The sequence below is a fragment of the Perca flavescens genome, chromosome 15 (genome assembly GCF_004354835.1).
Source record: "Perca flavescens isolate YP-PL-M2 chromosome 15, PFLA_1.0, whole genome shotgun sequence".
In the NCBI taxonomy this organism is placed as follows: Eukaryota; Metazoa; Chordata; class Actinopteri; order Perciformes; family Percidae; genus Perca; species Perca flavescens.
The window spans coordinates 8,532,602-8,548,662 of NC_041345.1; the positions used below are offsets into that span (position 1 = coordinate 8,532,602).

Genomic DNA, 16,061 nt, shown 5'->3' on the forward strand with positions numbered 1-16,061 from the left:
ATTTTCATAGTATACATGTTTTTGTGTATTGTGATGCCTAGAAAAGACATTTTTGCTGTTCAATGCAATGTGATAGAAAATAACGTCTTATAACTATGTTTTAACAACAGCTTTACATCTCTTCACAAATAGGATGACATTTCCTTTCTGGAATTTGGCCAATATGAAAGAAGCTCTAAACTGCTAAACCATGGGTTAAAGATTGTCAAAAGATTGTAGTTTATGTCCCATTATTATCTATCAGTTCAGAAATCAGTTTCATATTTCACAGTTTCCTCTGCTGTAGAGATATTTATGGAAATGATTCAGTGTGACATGTTCCCATTTTAAACCTGTAGAGGGAGGTCTATACAAACTCTTCCTCTCTTATAAACACACCATCAGCAACTTGTGCCAGAACACCGGGGCAGTTTAATATATTTCTGAAACACTCAGATCAGAAAGCACTGAACTTCAATCTGTGTTTCTCATAGAATGGAAAATACCGTTATCTGGAGTATATTATTTGTAGTTACTATTCATGGTGACAAAATCAATTCTGAAATACTTCCTTAGTGAATGTCAAACTTGGGATTTACAAGTCTATTATATGATGATCACTTTTTTTAAATCAATTTACAGAAGTTTGGAGTGAGATCAAACTGGACCAGTCTCCCTCTCAGGTGAAAAGACCTGGAGAGACAGTGAAGATGTCATGTATCATATCTGGTTATAGCATAACAGCTATAATATATAGCTACTATATTCACTACAGGTTCAAACTCTGCTATCTATGGCAGCTCCTTTCAAAGCCGTTTCATCAAGACTGAAGATGTTCCCAGCAGCACTCAGTACCTCGAGGTCCAGAGCCTGACAGCAGCAGATTCTGCTGTTTACTTCTGTTCATAGGTAAAAGCCATTCAATTCAATTCAATTCAATTTTATTTATAGTATCAAATCATAACAAGCGTTATCTCAAGACACTTTACAGATAGAGTAGTCTAGACCACATTCTATAATTTACAAATAACCAACAATTCTAGTAATTCCCCTAAGAGCAAGCATTTAGTGCGACAGTGGCGAGGAAAAACTTCCTTTTAGGAAAAAACCTCAGACAGACCCATGCTCTTGGTAGGCGGTGACTGAAGGTGCCGGTTGGGGGTCTGATGAATAGTGGCAATAACATTCACAATAAAAGATAATAGAACAGTCAGACTAGAAATAGATGTAGGAGTTCATGGCACAGCAGGGCACTGCAGGGCGTTACAGGACGTAGCAGGGCACAGCAGAGCATAGCAGGACGTAGCAGGACACTGCAGGGCACCGCAGAGCGTAGCAGGGTGTAACAGGGCATAGCAGGGCGTGCAGCAGGACCACGGCGACAGCTGCCTCCATGATTTAGGTGCCACCCTAATCCAAGGAAACATGCTTGGTGAAAAAAAAAAAAAAAAAAAAAAAGGACTCCGGGGAATAAGCTCCCCAGAGCTAGGTTAGTAACAAGCATTTCTGGGACATGGATACACACAAATGGAAAGAGAGAGGAGAGAGAAGCTCAGTGTGTCAAAGGAAGTCCCCCGTCTAAAACTATAACAGCATAATTAAGAGAGACAGGTTAAAAAGAGGAGCCTGGTCTACTTTGATTATATTATTGATTATATGGTAAATGAATCTGATGAAAAGACGACTGTAACGAGAAGCAGTTGGGCCGGGCTAGGTGGACGTTGCAACTCCTCACTCCCTAACTATAAGCTTTATCGAAAAAGAGAGTTTTAAGTTTACTCTTAAATGTGGTGACGGTGCCATGATGTTATAATGGTATTAAATGGTGAAATGACAATAAAGTAATTGAAAGAGAGCCTTGAAAACAAGATTAATTATGATTCAACAAGTTAATTAACCTTGTATGTCACTGTAATGTGTCAGATCTCATTTGTGTATTAATATAATAACTGTGGTTGTGTGCTGTAAAGTGTGGTGTTATTATTAATAAACATTTTACACAAATTAAAACATGTCAGACAAAGGTCAAAACAGCTGACTTGGAAGTTTGACTCTGACTCAGTTTCATTAAATATCTCCAGTCCAGATGTTTCCTCCCTGTGAGGAGGAGTCGATGCAAAACTCAGATATCTTCACCTCTACTTATCTGAGTGCAGAGAGGAGGACAGAGAACAGTGGACACACAGTTTAACATGATGGACTATAGGACAGGACTGCTGCTTTTAACTCTCTGCTGGGCAGGTGAAGATTTTCACTGATCTTAATCTTACATATCTTTTATTTGTTTTTTTCATACAATGTTTTTTATCCTCTGAAGAAGAAGTTACTTTACCACACACACACGTCTACTAGCTCGGTGACATTAACAAGAGTGAATCTGCAGCCTGAGGACACAGCTGTGTATTACAGGGTATGTGTAAGCTACACAGTGATACAAACCACCAACAGACCTGCACAAATACCCAGCAACCAGCATGTGACTTACAGCGATGCTAGTGGAACACATTATGCCAGCAGTGTGCAAGGACGAGTAGAGGTCACCAGAGATGACAGCAACAGCATGGTGTATCTGAGACTGTCCAACTTAAAGCCAGAGGACTCTGCTGTGTATTACTGTGCCAGAGAAACACACTGGTTAAAGGAAGCAGAGAGGCTTGACAAAAACCTCATGCAAATTATTTTCACAAATACCTCCAGGTGGCAGTAGAAGATAATATGTCAGATTACACGAAGGAGAATATGACGGTGTCTCTAATCACACACACAAATACATGACCACAATGGAAGCAACAGCTGATGTTGTGGTTTGTGACTTCCTGTTTTGTGACGGTTAATAATGTTCATGCTTTTGATTTTGAACAGCAGGTGTTGAGAATATATTTAGATATTTATGCATGATATACAGTACAGGCCAAAGGTTTGGACACACCTTCTCATTCAATGTGTTTCTCTATTTTCATGACTATTTACATTGTAGATTCTCACTGAAGGCATAAAAACTATGAATGAACACATATGGAATCATGTACTTAACAAAAAAGTGGGAAATTGAACTGAAAACATGTCTTATATTTTAGATTCTTCAATGTAGCCACCCTTTGCTTTTTTATTAATAAGGGAAAAAATTCCACTAATTAACCCTGACAAAGCACACCTGTGAAGTGAAAACCATTTCAGGTGACTACCTCATGAAGCTCATTGAGAGAACACCAAGGGTTTGCAGAGTTAACAAAAAAAGCAAAGGGTGGCTACTTTGAAGAATCTAAAATATAAGACATGTTTTCAGTTATTTCACACTTTTTTGTTAAGTACATGATTCCATATGTGTTCATTCATAGTTTTGATGCCTTCAGTGAGAATCTACAATTTAAATAGTCATGAAAATAAAGAAACACATTGAATGAGAAGGTGTGTCCAAACCTTTGGCCTGTACTGTACATGTTCATAACACAATTCCAAGACAAATTTTGACAGGACAGTCCATCCTTCTTTTATAGCCTGTCAGTGTCCTTCTCTATGTAAAGTGAACTTCCTCACAGTCTGCTATAAAGACTTGATATCATGCTGTCAGTTGCAGCAGAAGAAGAGAAGCTCCCATCAGATCACCTTTAATAGCAACCATGTTCTCTGTAGCTCTGCTGCTGCTAATGGCTGCTGGATCCAACCCAGTCTCACGCCAGTTTGTGATACCAGCACGCTTTTTAAACTAATGTATTTCAATGGGAAGCATCTTTCGTGATCACAGCACAATTATTTCTGCCCCTTGGGCTGCAGCAGAGAAGCTGTATACAGCTTTGCTATCATTGGTATTTTTAGCCCAATAACCGCTGTTTTAATCAACAGTAATTAACAAGATCTTATCATAGTCATTTCATTTCTTTTAATGTTATTATTTCGGTCTTATTGCCACGGAAGCTGGATTGCTTTGTTTAATTATAATGCTACATCTATCAAGATTTTTTTAGATGTTATCTTGGTATTCATTTCTTTATTTTAAAGGGGTGATAGAATGCATAGTTGAAAAACAACAGTTTGGAGGGTAAATAGGACATAGAACCTCAAAATTCCATTGTGTTACGGGGAGTGACACAACGGACCCAAACGCACGACTCAGTACAAACAAAAGGTTTATTGGGCACAGGCTGGGACTGGGGGAGGCCAGGGAGCTCAGGGAGAGCAGGGAGACAACAGGCGAGGAGCTCGAGGAAGGACGCTGGGAGCCGAGGGCCGAGGAGCGGAGAGAGGGAAGGCGACGAGCGGAGGTAGCGTGGACCAGGGATCCGCGAGGAGGGGACTGGAGGATGAGGCCAGCTGACTGGAGACAGAGGGATGAAAGGGATGACTGCAGGGAGAGGACACAGAGAGAGAGGTTAGAGCAGAGGAAACAGACAACACTGGGATTATTAGCGATCTCGAGAGGCTTGGAGCTTGTGTCACCATGAAGGTAGAAACAACAATCAAGCGAAGATGGTGAGTCGAGCCGGGGTTTAAGTACTGTGCTTGATTGGAGATAATGACAGGCAGGTGTGTCTGGCGGAAGGAGTGATTGTGAGAAGGCGAGCAGGTGTGTGCAATCAGCTGGCTGGCGCAGGCGGCGGGGGGGAACAGAGAGACACAGAAACTGACAGGGAAGAAAATAGCAAAATAGAGAAGAACACAGAAACTCACAGCTGAGAGGGCATCATGGAAAACAGAAACGGAAATAACAAATAGAAAATGAATCGGACCCCAACCATCACACACTGATACCCCTTTCCTCTGCAAATCTCACAATTTGAAACTGCTGCTGAAAACGGGCGAATCTCAACAAAGCTAAAAGTTGACGTCAACTCCTCAACTCCTAGTCTTTGTCACGCCCCAACATTTGCTGTGGCTACACCACTGACCTGAGGTCAGCTTGGTCTTCTGAATCTAGGTCACGCAGATCTCAGAAATTTTATACAATGTTCTTCTGCTATTCCATCACTAAATTCACTTCTGAGACTTTTTTAATGCGAGAAATCAACTATGTAGAGCTCAAATATGGGCCGTTTTACGAAAATTGATGGCTAATTGCAAATTTAGCAAATTTGGCTGCCGGCCGGGTTTGATGCCTTCCCGGTCGGCCTCTCTCCCTTCACAGACCCGTTATATGAGCTGGAGCTCTGTCAGGATCTCACACAAGAGCTGCGCTGTGTACTTTAGAAAGAAGAAAGTTTGGAAGTTTTTCAAAGATGTTGGAAATGAACCAAGGTCGTAAATGCAGTGTTCCAGGCTGTACAATGGAATACTGGCCCAGAGAAAAGTGTTTAGAACGAGTATATCGGACAATGGAGCGGGAGTTTGGACCTAACGCAGCGCTGCGGAGGACGTGTCTGCAGGGATTCACTCTCCGCTAAATTTTCCCAACGCTGACTAGCTACAGGGTGAGTTGTGATTCTTTGGTGGAGGTTTTTTTATGTCCCAAGGGTAACGTTACAACTAGGTCTGGGCGTATCGATCTAAATATCGATACCAAGATGAGTATTGGTATCGGATCGATACCGTCGTGATGAGATCAATACTTTTGTTGCAATTTCTCTCCGAGTTCATGCGAGCACAGCGTCTCTCCAAGTCTGTGCTCAGTGTGCAAACAGCGCACTTCTCTTTCTCTCTCTTTCTCTTTCTCTCTCTCTCTCTCTCTGCCCCATCCCCCTCCCTGCTCTGCAGGAGGCAGAGAGCGGAGAGAAGCCTGTGATGATGGCGGAAAGAAAGAGAAGCGCAGTGTGGAGTTTATTCACTCCAGCTGATACGGAAAATGCCACATGTGATGTGTGCAAAAAAGTAATTTGCCACTGTGGTAACCCCACCACCAATTTGCATAAACACATTAAAACATTTAGATTATTATTATTCATCGGTATCGGTATCGGTGATACTAGCCCTGTATTTAATTGGTATCGGATCAATACCAAAATTACCAGTATCGCCCACCCCTAGTTACAACAACTCTAGTTGTAATGAAAGTGTCAAAACTTTGCATTTTGTCTCTGCTGTTTTAGGCGCACTGCAGCCATGGCTCGCGCCCGGGCAAGTCTGGGCATGTCACAGAGTGTGTGTGTGTGTGTGTGTGTGTGTGTGTGTGTGTGTGTGTGTGTGTGTTGTAGCTCCATGTGTGTGTGTGTAGCTCTGTGTGTGTGTGTGTGTGTGTGTGTGTGTGTAGCTCTGTGTGTGTGTGTGTGTGTGTGTGTGTAGCTCTGTGTGTGTGTGTAGCTCTGTGTGTGTTTGTGTGTAGCTCTGTGTGTGTGTGTGTGTGTGTGTGTGTGTGTGTGTAGCTCCATGTGTGTGTGTGTGTAGGTCCGTGTTTTTTGTGTGTGTGTGTGTGTGTGTGTGTGTGTGTGTGTGTATATATCTGGTTCGCTCAACCAATCAGCGCACAGCTCATCTAAATATTCATGAGTATACCATATTTGGAAGAAAAGCTGTCGTTCCAAATAGGGCCAAAACACAGGGATGCATAAGGACCCATAAAATATCAATCAAAAGATAGGAAAGAAATTGTATAAATTGTCACGTACAACGTGAAGCAATCTTTCACAGGTAATTCCTACGTCACGTCTGGAGTATTCCGCTGATATTTACATTATTAAGGTGCATAACTTACTGGAACAAAGCTGAGCAACGTGTTGTTGCTGGTGACAAAACCACTGATTAAATATGTACATTGAAGCGATACTGTTGTTAAAGACCTGCTGATCACTGTCTGATTCTCTGATATGAATGCCTGCATTGCATTGTGGCTAATGGGCTTAGAATGCGCCCCGATCGGCCCATATAGTAGTGTTCTGTCTTACAGCATACTGTAATATTTCACCGGTAATAAGACCGAAATTATATTATTAAAATAAAGAAATGAATACCATGATAAAATTTAAATAAATGTCTCTTCTCCCACAACCAAACTGAATTACGTGTTTACATTGTTAAATGCACACAACTGAAACGTGTTGGATGTCTGAGTTTTCCTGGAACAAATGCATGAAACCCTGTTGTTATTATCAGGACTAAAAAATTCAAATTTGAATTTTTAAATCTGAAAAAAAGGTAATAATGACATTACGTCAAAATGTAAGTAAATCTGAATTTTAAGATACAGTAAGATTGTTCTCACTGTAAGAATAACACAAATTACGTTAAGGAGAAAGCCATAACATGAAAATGTGTTTTGAGAAGAGATGGAACACAGGACACTGTTCAATCAAAAAGGAGGAGTTAATGCAAAACTCAGATATCTTCCACCTCTACTTATCTGAGTGCAGAGAGGAGGACAGAGAACAGTGGACACACAGTTTAACATGATGGACTATAGGACAGGACTGCTGCTTTTAACTCTCTGCTGGGCAGGTGAAGATTTTCACTGATCTTAATTTAACATAGCTTTTATTTGTGTCTTCAGTTTATTTCACTTGATGTTTTTTTTATCCTCTTGACAGGTGTTGATGGTCAGACTTTGACAGAATCTGATCCAGCGATTGGAAGACCTGGATAATCCCACAGATTGACCTGTACAACATCTGGATTCACATTCAGCAGCTACTATATGGCCTGGGTCAGACAGGCTCCTGGAAAAGGACTGGAGTGGATCGCTTTTGTACACACAAAAGTCAGAGTTGGTGCACAGACATAATTGTCATCTTGCAGTAAAGCTTAACTTTAAAGGAATACGCCACCGTTTGTTGAAATAGTTATTGTTTTATTGTTGAATAGCTTATCACGGTCTACCCTGGCTGTAGTTAGGTGGGCCAACACATTTTTTGTCTCAGTGCAAGTAATTAGGTTGTTTTTTTGTCTTTTGTTGGCTCACTTTTACTCACAACATGCTAACCGGCAACATTGGATTCCATTCACTAGCGGCGGTGCTGCCAGTGTTGCACCGGACTAAAACAATGCATGCACAAAAAATGCTTTGGCCCACCTATCTACAGCTTTGGGAGACCGTGATAAGCCCTATTTCAACAAACGGTGGCGTATCCCTTTAAGAACTTATAAGAATCAGCACAAAACAAATAGCTCACAGCATGACATCAGGGGATAATGCTGATCAGAATGTATGTGTTCTTTAGTCACGTTATGAGGTTTTCACACATTATTTTTGGTATGTCAGGTTTTTGTTCCAGCAATGAGTGGAGATGCAGCACTGTGAATACTTTGACTACTGGGGCTGTGGGACTGAAGTCACAGTAACAGGTAAGTCACATTTTAAACAATATATTTTTGGTCAGAAGGTTTTTTTTTTACTTTGTAATGTCATTATTGGTGCTAGAGAAGTTTAACTTATAGTCCTATATTTAGGTTGATATTGATGTTGGACACACTAGAAAACAGAGCAGACAGATGTTTTTAATGCAGCTGTTTCTTAGAAAGCATTTGAAAAACTTCCTCTTAATGCAGATGGTGGTTTGAGTTAATCTTGTAATTGATTCAGCTGGATTGTAATTGGTGTTGATGAATGTTTGCATCTTTTTATTCACATTATTATTCAATACATGTTGTATTACCGTGGATATTAATCACCATACCGTACCTGAATTTCTTAGAGAAAGAGTTACCGTAAATCTGAACATAGGCGAAAATATTTTACTTATGCATTTAATTACTGGGTCAGTATGTGTTTCAATTAAACAACTGAACAAATATGTATTTAAGTACATACTATTACATAGTATGTAGTATCTATTTATAGTTTCATTTGAAACACCAAAGCGATGACTGACTTTTAAAAGACCGCATCATTTGCATCGTAGGTTCAAATGTTAGTAATCTCTTTTAGTTTTAGAGGAATTCTTCAAGTGATTTTTAATTCTTCCAGACAACTTTTCTAGGTTTTCAGATTCAGCGTTAAACCAAAAGGAGTTATAATGCTCATTAAAAATCATATTTTATGTTAATAATTTTGCTATTTTAAAGGTCTTGATTCCAAAAAACAGTGTAGTGGTTTTTATTTTATATGTTGGTATAAGCCATTGTATTAACACAATCAGCTCGTCTGTCTGAACACAATTATTTATTCCTTCATAAGTTACTATTAAATATAAAGATATAAAGATAAAGATTAAGATAAACCAGACACAATGGTAAAGAACAACTTAGGTTCCAGTTTGGGAAATGCTCAAATTCTCCAACAATGAGCGCCATTTTAATATTCACAATAATGCTGATTTTGCAGTCGCAGGTGGTAGTTATAACGATAACAACAAAAACATATTTAATATAAGACCTGAGTTTTAAAAATGTATTGAGTTAGTTTACAATTTCATGGTTATATCACCAGTTAAAGTTATTTGTATCATTATTTGTTTAATATTTATTGATTTAGCTTTGGGTCTCTATTTCAATTATGTGGTTTAACAATTCAACCAATCATTGGCTTTTAGATTAACAATTGATTATCTGTGATAATGTATGCACATTTGTATTCATAGGATTTTAAACTTAAAAAATCTCCTTTTCGAAAGATTTTAAAACGGTTCCCTTTGGTTCTGTGCAAAACAATTAACTGTTGATTGTGTTGCACACAGCTTCCACACAAAGAGTATACCAGCCATGGCAAAAATGCTTTAAATTGATACATTACATTTCACAAAACAGTGTGGTATTAAACATTAGTGCCATTGTATAAGCTCCGATCCAGCCAGTTTGTCAAAAAAAAAAAAAAAAAAAGATTGATTAGAATGATTAAACGTTTATTAAAACATTTAATCATTGAAATAATTTTTTTAGGCAGATGTTCTTGTTCTCAGTTTTATCATGCAATATTGTGCAATATATTTCTTTTATTGGTATTTACATGTTTTAACACTGTTTCACAGAAACTACAACTCTGTTCACTTTGGTTCAGTGCAAACCTGGGGCTGCAGATAGAATCACTGTTGGCTGTCTTGCACAAGACTTCTACCCAAAGAGTCTTACTTTCCAGTGGACCAATGCCAGTGGGAAAAGCCTGACTGCAGCTATACAATATCCTCCAACTGAGAAAAACAACAAATATACAAGAGCCAGTTCGCTCACTGTATCAAAATCTGAATGGGATTCAAGGAGACCTTATAGTTCTTCTGTGACTTACCCTGGAGGCAACAATTTTGTGATATTTTTATACTTATCATCATGACTCTCTTATGTCTATGGGTCCACCTTCATCATCTTATTAATCTTGTTTTTTTAAATGAAAATGTTCACTAATAATGTCTGTTTCTCATGTGTCTGGTATTTTAGATTCAAAATTCTAAAATGAATAATTACAGACTGACTCTTTGATGTGAACAGCAACAAGGCACAGGTACCCTCATCATCTGCCAACGAGCAGGTACCCCAGGTGACAGCTGCCCAGATAAAAAAAGTATGTTGACAGCGTCAACCCACGCAAGGCTGCTGGGCCTGACAACATCCCTGGGCGTGTGGGGAAGGGGTGTGCTGAGCAGCTCAAAGATATCTTTGCAGATATCTTTAACAAGGTGTGGTGCCCACCTGCCTTAAAAGCGCCACCATCATTCCTGTGCCTAAAAAGCCAAATCCGAACTGGTTAAATGACGTCTGTTCCGTGGCTCTTACACCCATAGCCATGAAATGTTGGGAAAAGATACAGGAGCCTCCACTCCAGAATCAGCAGATTGCTGAACAGCTACTTTCCACAGGCTGTTAGGATTTTAAATGGACTGTGCCCACTCCCACTGAATGAACTGCACTTTGTTTGACTAAATGACTGCATTGCTTACTGTGCTGCTATTCTACATAAGCTGCTACTCTCCACTGCACTTTAATATTCTGTGCCCAAGCTCTTCTTATATGTCTATATGCTCTATATGCTTTAGATCGTATTTTATGTGTTTTTATCCTATTTATTTACTTGTTTTATACTGACACTAGCTGGGGAACAATATTTATTTTTGTATGTATGGAAGTACACATGACAATGACAATAAAGTAAATCTTGAATCTCTTCCACACCCACAGAGGACCCATTGCCTCGAAATGGATCTGTCAAAATGGAACTGAACCAACCAACTCACAAAGAAATCTTTAGCGACAATGAGGCAAAGTTGAAGTGTATCGTTACTGGACAGGACCAGAATGTTAATGTAAATCAAATTGAAATCACTTGGAAAATCGATGGATCCCCTGTCACCAACAACATCCAAACAACACAGACGGGAAGCAGCAGAGTCAGCACAATGACTCTTACCCTCACTGAGTGGTACAAAGCCAACAAAGTGGGCTGTTCTGCCATGAAAGACAATGTGATACTAGCTAGTCAAGATCTGACTTTCCACAAAGGAGGTATGTTACTGAGTGTCTTTGATGGAGACAGATTAGTAGAACAGTGACCTGTAAGTCTGGGGAGGCAGCAAATTTACACACACACAAACATGTCATAATCGATGTATAGCAAATGTAAAAGCCTAAATATGAAGTATCTCTTTCAGATGGGAGCGAGCCAAAAGTAACAGTCCACATCCTCCCAGATGAGGACATCATCGATGAGGTCACTCTGGTGTGCCTGGTTTCCAATCCGGTGCAGCAGGATTACTACATTGCCTGGTCAGAACATATTGGAAAAAACACCCCCATCTATACTGATGGCATTAACTTCCCCCCAATGAAAACCCAACAAAGATACTCAGTTGCAAGTATTTACACCACCACCAAAGACAAATGGAACAACTTCACCATGTTCACCTGCAATGTATGGCCTGGTAGAGGTGAACAGCCTATTAAATCCAGAGATGTGTCTAAGGCCATGAGTAACTCCATGGAATGTGATACATAGTAGAATTAGCTTTAAATGTGGCAGTTTGTGCTAATGTGTTGTTCTGTCTCTGTGTGTACTCTCTGTCATGAGAACCTGTCTTTGTGATTGTAAAACGGTCCATTTACTATTGTTTGTCATACTGTGTTTCAATCTGTCTACGTCACATTGTCTAACAGCTTGAGAAGTGTGCTGACTGTTTCAAATAAATGTTGCATGGAGACACTTTTGTTACACGTTTATGAATGACTTCAATATTTTAAACAATCTATGTATGAGTAGTTTTCAATGCTATCTTACAGTTTTACTGTATAATACTACACTACTCCACTGGATTAGGATCCACACTTTATATGTGATCAAAGTGAATAATGCTTGATTTCAGTTCCTGAGCACAATTCAAGAGAGAAAAATGTCTTGTGTGCTATCTTATTAAAAACCTCTCTCTCTCTCTCACACACACACACACACACACACACACACACACACACACACACACACACACACACACACACACAGGCACACCTAACTGCCTATGCCTTCCTCTTCTTAGATTTGACTCCAGAATCAAATCTGAGTTTTGCTCTGAGCTGCACAGATGATGCCTTTGAGGAGGAAGAGTACAGCAGCCTTTGGTCCACAGCCTTCTCCTTCATAATCCTCTTCATATCCTCTCTTCTCTATAGCATGATATTCAGCATGGTCAAGGTAAACATGCAGGCTTCCTCTGCATTTCAGTTGTACTAAATACTAAAGACTGAATGTAATACAGGATGTGTACATTACAGTTGACCACTTTACAAGTTAAAGCCCAGTCATGTAAATAAAACTCAAGCACATAAAGGAAAGAATATGTTTGACCTACTCATCTTTGAACAGTTTTTCTGTGGTTGCGGTAGCTAATTTCCATCATGACAAACAATAATGTGCACGAGAAGAAAAGACTCTAAATTGCCCAGATATTATCAGTATAATATGGGATTCCCCTGTAATAAAAACAATTGCATCCATTTTGCAAAATAAAATAAGACATAAGAGATGATGATGAATAAAAAATAAAATATGTAATTGATTATAGCCAATTTCTGAAAAGTTAATTGACACCAAATGATTATTTTTGGCTGGTGAATTGCTCTGACTATAACAAACCTGTAATATTAAAAGTTTATTGTGTTGATTTTAATGGACACAATTACACTGTAAAAACTGCATCCCTTTTAGAGTTTATTGGAGAGAATAGGCATGGCCAATGAGCTCAGGTGTGACTGATCACAATGAGCATCAGCTGAATGAAGAGCCCCACCAAACACAGAAAATGTGTTGGTTTCTGTGTTTCTAAATGCTGCAATAACCATACTAGTATATTAGCGATTTATTAAATTAAACAGAAATGCCATCTTTAAGTAAGTTTAAGTACATAGTTATGTACCGGTAACGGTACTGGTATGAGGATAAACCTTTTTATACTACTGTTGAAGTTTAGAACCAATAATCTAGTCCAATAGTTTATATACTGTAGCCAAATCTGCTGGCCAACTATCTATTATTATTGAAGTATTGAAGACACAGAGACATGAGTGTCAATTCTCAGGCTGGGTTAAACTCCAGATTGAAGTGATCAATCAAACCTTACCACTATTTATCTGTATTTGAGCAGTGAATACATATTCTTTAATTGTTTGTGTGTTTATTTTTTCAGATGAAGAGCACAAAAAGGATGAGATGGATGCAAAGCATGATGACGACAGGTCTTCATTTGTTTTTTGTCTTTTTTATCTAATTTTTAAAACCATGTACATAATCGATAATCTACCTTATATTTGCCAAATAAAATGGTTGTCATATATAATGATTAAGTCATTGAAAATGGATTTCTCTGTAACCTGTAGAAAAAATAATAAATACAATTGCAATTCTTAATCATTTACTGTGTATGAATCAGGCTCATGAACATGAACATAAACGTACAGCTACGAAAAGTAACGCAGTGTAATGTATTCCACGTACGTTTTGCTGTATGCACCACATTGACTGCTGCTGTATAAGAGCGCTGTGGAACCGGTGGATGGGTGGCTCATAAAACACAGTGCTTTCATGTCAGGGAGAGGAGTTCACTTCCAGGGGAAAACAAAAGACTTTCACCCAGGAAATACATGTTCATTCCTCAGTAGTGTTTTAATCCAAACCACAATCTTTTTCCTAAACCTAACAAGTGGTTTTGGTGCCCAACCTTAACTGTGGATGCCACATTAAGCTCACTTGTTGTTGGCTAAACTTAACTGCCACGGCCCCTTAAAGGACCATCATCTTGCGTGCCCTGTAGCCGGCTTCGAGTAACCTTTTGTCAGCTAAACTATAGATTGTATAATAATAATAATGGACAAACTGTCTAGGCCTAAAAAAGTGAAGCCAATGCAGAAGTGCGTTAAACCTGCATTCTATCTACTTAAGGGAGTAACTTAAGGGAAAGTTTGCCAGTTTTCTGTACTGTCTTACATGCACATGGATGGCGGCAGTTGCCTTCCCAGAGGCCCGTGTTTACCTGCTGGTAAATCTCCACTGGATGACTCATTTCAGAAGGGTTGGAAATCAGCAACTTTCCCTCTTTAGCGTTTAGCTTAGCGCCCTTACAACAATAAAAAACACTGGCTTGGCCACGTCATCCTTCCCCGCTTACCCTCTCGTCAAAAATCGTCACATCCGGTTGCAAAAAACACAAAAGCTTGTGTCTCCACACTCGAGGCTTCAAAACGGCAGTCCATGAACCAAAGGGTGACGTCACAGATGGTACGTCCTCTATTATATATGTCTATGGGCTAAACTCTACTAGCAACGGCTGCTGATACAAGCAACAGCTCACAGAGCTCTGTAGCCGGCGTCTCACCTAATTTCATAGGATGTCATGGTGTGCATTCATTTTTGTATAATATCCTACGAACCCGTTCATTAGAACGTGTTGCATGAATACATGTTCCAGCATTGGGTACTGTTGTTTCATTATGATTAGGAAGTTATTTTATTACTTTTTTTGAAAACTTTTAGTGTCTTTAAAATGTTGTAGAAATAGACATTCTGTATGTGGCTTTGCATTTCATAGTTTGACTATAAATTTTCACTTTTTATATTTGGTCATTTTGTTGATTATATTTGCTTTCATCTTTAATTCAATAAATATAATATACAATAAATCAAATTTGGACAGCCACATTATTAAATTAAACGGAAAATGAATATGAGTGATTGTGATGTGCTTGTGATAAACATGGAAGCTTTTTGAGGAATTTGTTGTCATTAAGAGTCACAACACAGGGATCTATGAACATCTAAAATAATAACGCGTCAAGTCAACGTAATGGAAACTTCTGGCAGTTAAGCTCTGTAGGTTTTTCAGTTTCTAAACATTTAATCTTTGGCAAGTCACTTCCCCCTCTCTCTGCCCGTTTGGGACCACACCTGTGGTAGTGAAACTTGTGGAAACCGTCAGAGCTACAAATAAAGTTCCTCGAAACAAGAGGCCCATCTTTCTTTGAACCTTTGCATATCAGCACGTGTCCAGGCGCGAAGCTGCTAACGTGCATACAGCAGAGATATCAAATACACAGAATTTCATAAGCTCATCAAACAATATAACAGCAAATGCAAGACATGCAAAGTACAGAAATACCAGATACAGTTCAAATATATTTGTGTACCTATTTTGTTTAGCTGTATAGTGCACAGTTGTTATTTCACATATAGTTTCATATTGGTGTTCTTCTGGATCTAGAACATGGCAGCACACAGCAGAAGGAGCTGGAGAATCCTACAGATTGACCTGCACAGCCTCTGGGTTTATATTCAGTAGCTACAGGATGCACTGGATCAGACAGGCTCCTGGAAAAGGACTGGAGTGGCTCGCGATTATCCACAGTAGCATCTACTACTCTCAGTCAGTCCAAGGCCGGTTTACCATCTCCAGAGACAACAGCAGAGAGCAGCTGTATCTGCAGATGAACAGTCTGAAGACTGAAGATTCTGCTGTTTATTATTGTGCTCGAGACCCACAGTGACTGGAGTTGGTTGAACAGCTGTACAAAATCCTACAGTATTCTTACTGGGCTGATGAAGCCAAATAATGAAAATGAAATATGAATGTAATTCAATCAGGAGAGACTTGTTTGCAGATATGCAAAAGGTTTAATGTACAAGCGCATGTAACTGTACAGAGTATTGGAGATTGAACTCCATCATTATATTAATACATTTCATATAGGGGTAGGGAACCATGCTGTAACCCCCCGATGGAATCCAGACGCCAATGGTGGCGGAGAAGGGCCGGAAG

General features: G+C 39.3%; 1 pseudogene; it reads left to right on the top strand.

The window, feature by feature from the left end:
- Positions 1-474: 474 nt before the first annotated feature.
- Positions 475-11,967, top strand: LOC114569329 (Ig mu chain C region membrane-bound form-like; annotated as a pseudogene).
- The last annotated feature ends 4,094 nt before the right edge of the window (positions 11,968-16,061 follow it).